The sequence below is a fragment of the Zea mays genome, chromosome 7 (genome assembly GCF_902167145.1).
Source record: "Zea mays cultivar B73 chromosome 7, Zm-B73-REFERENCE-NAM-5.0, whole genome shotgun sequence".
Taxonomy (NCBI): domain Eukaryota; kingdom Viridiplantae; phylum Streptophyta; class Magnoliopsida; order Poales; family Poaceae; genus Zea; species Zea mays.
In genome coordinates this window covers 55,440,642-55,447,561 of record NC_050102.1, presented here as the reverse complement: position 1 = coordinate 55,447,561, position 6,920 = coordinate 55,440,642, and positions in this window count along the sequence as shown.

Here is a 6,920-nt window from a genome sequence, read left to right as displayed (position 1 = left end):
CCATCAATGTTATGGATTGCTTTTGAGTCAGTCCAATTACCTTCGGCCCTTCTTGCAGCTTCCTGACTTCCATGGATAGCGATGGGTCCCTGATCCGAAGGTATCTTCATGCAAAGATAGGCAGGATGAAGGATTGCTTCGAAGGCATTGAGAGTACCACGACCAATAATTGCATTGTAAGGGTATTCCATGTCGACAATGTCAAACACAACTTGCTCAGTTCTAGTGTTGTTGATGAACCCGAAGGTCATTGACATGGTGATCTTGCCCAATGCTACAATCTGTCTTCCTCCGAAGCCACAGAGAGGATGTGTAGCATCATGAATCTTATCTTCTGGCTCTTGCATTTGTCTGAAGGCCTTAGCAAATATGATGTCAGCTGCACTGCCTGTGTCAACCAAGACATTGTGGACCAGAAATCCTTTGATAACACAAGAGATAACCATGGCATCGTTGTGTGGGTAATCTTTGAGCTGAAGGTCCTCTTGGGAGAAGGTAATAGGAATGTGAGACCATCTTGACTTGATGAAGGGTCCTTGCACCCCAACATGCTGTACCCTTCTCTGTGCTTCCTTCTTCTGTTTCTTGTTAACTGGCTCTGAGGACGAGCCACCTGTGATCGGGAGCACCAGCTTCGGGTCCGAAGCAGCTCCAGCTTGGTCGTTGAACGAAGCCATCAGCTCAAAAAGTGGAAGTGAGTTCACCGGAGGTGGGCGCCAATGTTGGGGACTTGTTCTCAAATGCTATGAGTTAAGAACAAGGCAACACAGAGAATGTTAAACGATAAAGTCCTTCGTCCTTTGAGGCATTATTTCCCTTAGGATATAACGATCTCCGGACGAAGGTAATGAAGGACGAACCTTCATCATCACAGTATACATTAATGAAAGACAAAGCATATGAAACATAAAAGATAGCACGAATAATTATATAACATCATTCATTTAACTTTATTATATCATCATAGAGAAATAGAGACAATATCGAATTATAAATGTACCTTCGGCTTGGAAGGAGATGAAAATACAAGTGTGACGCAAAAGCAAATGCCAAGTCAACGTGAACAATACGGGGGTACTGTTCACCTATTAATAGGCACGGGGTACAACCCATACAAAATTACATACATGCCCTTTACATTTGGTGATAATTCTATAGCACTCTATCGAGGTCTAAATGGCCTTTTCATCTTTAAGTCGGTTCCCTTTTCTGCGAACATGCCGAAGCTTTCCTGCTTCACAGCTTCGGCGCTGTGTCAACCTTTGTAGCTTTTCCCTTTCTGATACGAGTCCGAAGATACCTGCTCACACATTTTAAGCCGCTTCTCCCTTGAAGACCTTCGGCGACGAAGCATAGACCCAACAATTACGTAAACTTTAATCTAGATTATAATTTATTTAGAAATCATATTATAGTAAAATTATAATTATAGATGTGTCGTCCTTGGATTAGAGGAGTTAGTGTACTTAACCATAGGTTAAATAAATATAAAAGTACTTGATATGCTACAAATAATGTTAGTACTGCTTAGAAAATATTTTCATGAAACCAACGCAATTTGAATGGACTAAAACGGAGTTAAAATGAATGAGTTATGGAATAAACAAGTTTCTATGTATTTTTAACACTTATTTTATGAATTTCTGGGATTTATGGACTGCTGATGCAAATACCAGAGAGCTCAGGGTTGTTTTTGTTAATTCCAGGATCTTTTAGTAATTACTTTACGCTGAGTGTGGATGGCGGGCTAGTTTCTGGTAAGTGCAGGGGCTTATTAGCAAAAGGGGCGGGCCGAAGGGGTATCACCCAGTATCAGCCGTAGGATATGATAAATGCGGCTCGGATTAGATTAGAGCTTCATCAAAATGGCATGCATTTTAGACCGTCGATCCCGAGACCCACGGTTAGGATTTTCATGACGCCACATCTCACACCAACCGCTCGATTAGATCAGACGGTACAGATATTCCCGGCCGAAGCCTTATCCTCCATCCAAATGCAGCCACACACCAACAATCCAATGGCACCAGACCCATCCCCTTGCTCACCGGTCAACCATCACGGTGAACAGGAATCTCCATGGCGGCACCTCGCCGGCGCACCAAACAACGACGAACCAGTGGCCTAATCGATCCCCCAAAAGCTGCCAAGCGAAGATTGGAAGGTAACAATTGCGATCAATAGCATATTACCGAGAGTACACCAGTGAGTATGCCCGCCCACGACATGCTATGGATTGGTGGACAGGGTGAGCATCGGCGTGAAATTGCTGGTCTCCCGCCCGGGGTTCACGCACGACGAGGCCACATATGTGCGCGGCGGGATCCTTCGATGCCTCGGTACCACCCGTCGAGGCCGAAGGATCGCCCACGGGCATGATCGACGGTGGCAGAGGCTCTTCTTCCACACTGATTCCCCCCAACGCGATTCTTTGTGGAAAGCACGAGATGGACGCGACATCCATGGTTCGCTTACATACCTCCCAGAGAGACGTCCGGGCGGTTGGAGTCCGGATCTAAGTCACGGCGAATTTGCGCAAGTAATCGTGGAGTTTGTTGAGGGAGGCGGCAATCTGCTCCCAGATGACCCGGCAATGGTTTAATAAGCTGAGATGAGAGTAGAGGAAGGGGGGCTGGATTCGGCTTTATAGCCAAGTGGCGCACACATCGGAGGTAGTCCCGCGCGCGGATAGCGATGGATTCGATCGGATTTTCCGAGGTTCACGGCCAGCTTGATTTCGCGGAGGTTTGTTACGCGTTCTGTTTGAGGTAGGAGAAGCCCTGACGATTGGGTCCCATGTGTAGGTGACACCGGTGTGGGCATCAATGAACTACATGGACGACCCACTGGTCAGTGGGACAGGGCGTGCTGGGCTGAGGTTGTAGGCGCGCGGCATTAGTTTGGGCCGACGGAAGCTTGGGATAGTGGGCCGAATCGAGGAGAATTGGCCCACGCACGGGTTTCTTCTTTTCCTTTTTTTGTATTTTATTTTCTTTCACCTTTTCAAATTTCTATTTCAATTTCAACTTGATTCAACTTTGAATTTCAAACATAATTCTATTATGGACATAGATCCTATCTTCATTATTATTATTATTATTATTATTTATCTTCCCTCTCACCATAAAGAATAATTTATTTTAGGAGAAAATCATTTGTGAATGTGTGATCAATTAGAGGTTAAAATCAATAATAATGATCCTATGTTGTTTTTCTTATTTTAAAGAAGTAACACATATTCCCAAAATTGCACTTCTGGGTTAAATCCAAATTCTTTAATCATTATCATATTTTTATTAGTGTCACTATTATTATTATTCAATGCACAAACAAAACTCCAATATGATGCATAATTTTAGTTATTTATTTATTATTCTTTCTTTTAGCAAATGCTCTTAACATACAAGTCATAAATAAGGAATACTTTTACGTAAATAATTTCTAATGTGTAACATTCATTAAAAGGTGGTTTTACTCCCCCTCCTTAAGAATGTCCCTCAACCTAAAAAATAATAATCTAATTCATTTGAAGATCTTTCCAATATTCGTTTAGTTTCTTTTACTTTCTTTATTTATTATATTTTTACACAAATTTTGGGCTCTACAGTACATTTGGGTAATAACTGGGTTTATTACTAAAACTTGACTCTACTACTAGTAATAAATACTTGACCAACTAAAAGCGCTTAACCTTAACTCCACATATAGCTAGTCCACTTTAGCCAAACTGGACATTTGCTGAGTACGTTGATGTGTACTCAACCTTGCTTTAAAAACCACCCCACCCTAGGTTGTCCCCACTGTATTCAGTCCTCAGGGGGAGATGCTGGCAACATGGAGGACTTTGAGGAGTTTCAAGACTACGACGAGTTCTAGTTATCTTAGTGGCAAACCCCCAGTCAGCTGCCTGTAAAGGCCTATACTTCTACGTTTCGTATTCCGCACTTTGATTATGTTAATGACTATGTTATAGACTCTTTGGATGTCTTAGACATCTTGATATAATAAAAGTACCTTTCTGCTATTTACTTTGAAAAATGTGTGATGATGTCCAATTATGTAATCGCTGTGTACGTGAGTTTCTGATCATGGCACGTACATGGTTCGCATTCGGTTTGCCTTCCAAAACCGGGTGTGACATAAGTGGTATCAAAGCCTTGCTGACAGTAGGACCGCTAACGTAGACTAGAATGATCGCCGTAAGGACTATAGATCTCTACCCTTACCTTGATCTTTAGCGTCATTTCAAATGTTGGTCATCTTGACGAATTCTATGTTATTACTCATCTTACAAAATTTTGTCTCACTTTTCTTTCTGTCTACTTGTTGGTCACATAGTTCTACTCTCACTCTTGTGTTTACATTGTCTTTTGTAGATGGCTCGTATTAGATGAATTGCATGTAAGTCAGTGATCCCCTTTTTGCCCTCTCGCCTGGCAGAGCGCCCATTGCGCCGCACGGTGATAGGTCAGTCTAGCCGCCTATAGAGACTGCATCGTTGCATGCACGAGGAGCAGGAGCACCAACGCTAGGAGCAGTAGGACTCTTCCCACTCGCCTCAGCAGGAGGTGGAGTCTAAGAGGCAACCTTTCCCTGCACCTCAGCCATAGATGCCCCTGCACCACCACAGGGCATCCCGACTATTGGAGGAGACCCTGACGGAGTCGACGCGACGACTACGCCGGTGGTAGTTCGAGCCATAGCACGGAGCTCTCGGAAGAGCATGACCTAGAGGGATGGATCGCTAGACCCATCACTCGCGAAGCTGCTCGTGGGTGTCACTTCCATGAAGCTCTTGACACCTTGCTGCGTCGGGCCTTCGACCGACACACTTGGTCCATCGAGTACCGTTGGGTAGTCTACCAGCATCGTCGTGGGTAATACCCGGACCAGTGGGAGGCTACTTGCTTGGTGCGTCATCCGGACGATGATCTCCAGGGTGCAGAGGACTTCTCAGAGCATTATTCTATCACTGGGAGGGATACTGCCGAGGCAACCATGCAAGATGTTGCACGACGTGCACTTTCGCAGTATTGCTCGTTGTTCAGCGGGGTAGCTGATGGCCTCGACCTGAAGTACTACCCTCGTCGTTCGACCAGCAGTGCTGGAGGTGTGATTGTCTCGCCCATTGGTGAGGGTAATCCCAGGCTGAACAGCATGGTCAACCTGGTCGTCGTGCTCAACACCGAGCTGGACCACGCCCATGACGAGTTGGGCAAGGTTCGGGTGCAGGTTACGGAATTGCGTGCTGAGCGCGCAGCGTGCCACTATGAAGATGGTGGTTCTCTCGCTCCTGTCAGGATTCAGCACCCTTATCGTTCGCCGCCCTGTGGTCGCTTGGATTACGGCACCCCTAACTGCAGGACCCAGATAGATTTAGAGCCATAGATCGATAGAGTCGAAGTCTGTAATAATGCTTAATTCATTGTCTTGGTATTAGTTAGTCTTAGTTAGAGTTAGTTTGCTTATCATATGTTTTGATGGTTGTCGTGATGAACTTGTAATGAAGTTGGATCTTTGTAATGATTGTCATCAAGGTTTGGGCATCCCCTGCAACTTGATGTAGTTATTAATAAAGTCAGTTCTTTAGTTGGGCAATCCCTTTATTTGTACTTTCCTCTTTATCTGAGTAGCTATGTTTGAGAGTCAGTGAAGATGATCAATTGTTCAGTGCTATGAAGATTTCCATATATCTTTTCTTATGCTGAAAGACTGCGGAGTCAGATCTGATATGTGTGTGCTTTCTACAGATGTCTGAGAACAGGCGCAGAGGTGGAAGACGTGCTCAGCAGGAGCAGCAGGCACCCCAGGAGGAGGCAGCTCAACAGTAGCTGCCACCACCACCCCGATGACTATTGAGCAGATGTTCCTGATGCAGACCCAAGCAGGACAAGCGATTGATCAGACTTTAGCAGCGATGCAGCAGGTGCAGCAGCAGTAACCCCTACCTCAACCCAAGTGCAAGTTAGATGCAACAGGTGCACAGAGACAAGCAGGCAGAATTCATGAGGGGACACCCCAAGTCTTTGCCCATTCTATTGATCTCGTGGATGCCGAAGATTGGCTGTGTACCGTGGAGCGCGAGTTGCACACTTCTCAGTGCAACGATCGCGAGAAGGTGTTGTATGGTCCCCGTCAGCTAAGGGAAGCAGCACAGTCCTTGTGGGAGTCTTACCTCGGCACCCATTCAAAGGGAAATGTGCCCTTGGGCCATTTCTATAAATGTTTTGGTGATTAGATGCCCAACACATAGTATTTTAGTTCATATGTGCCAAGTGCTAAAGAGAGATGCAAATCAAAGAATCAAGGTATGACTCTGGCCTTACTAAATTGTTTTTGGTACTAACATATTTCTCTAAGTGCTAGGAACCATGTTTAATAAAAAAAAAGGATTGGAGAAGGTTTGGCTAAGTCCAGCCAAACTTGCACCAGCCTTCAGTGCACCGGACTGTCCAGTGCACATCGGACAGTGTCCGGTGCACAGGCTGGTTCAGCAGCAAACTTGCTGCTCTCGAGAATCGGCAAGGGCGCCGAGACTAAAATCACCGAACTGTTCGGTGAGCCAACAGCGTCCGCACTAACGGTCGGCAGTGCGATTAGCGGGCGACACGTGGCCCGAACCAATGGTCACCAGGCCGCACTGGACTGTTTGGTGTGCACCGGACAGTGTCCGGTGCGCCAAGGGGACCAAAGGCTCAACTGTTGGCTTCGCCAGAAAAAGGAAAGGAATCGGGCATTGTTCATGTCCGGTGGTGCACCGAACTGTCCGGTGCGCCAACCAGCAAAAGGCAAGAATTGCCTACCAAATGGAGATCCAACGACTCCTACCTGCCTTGGGGCTATAAAAGGGACCCCTAGGCGCATGGAGCAAGACACCAAGCCTCCATTGAACATCCTAAGATGCCTAGACTCCGCAAACA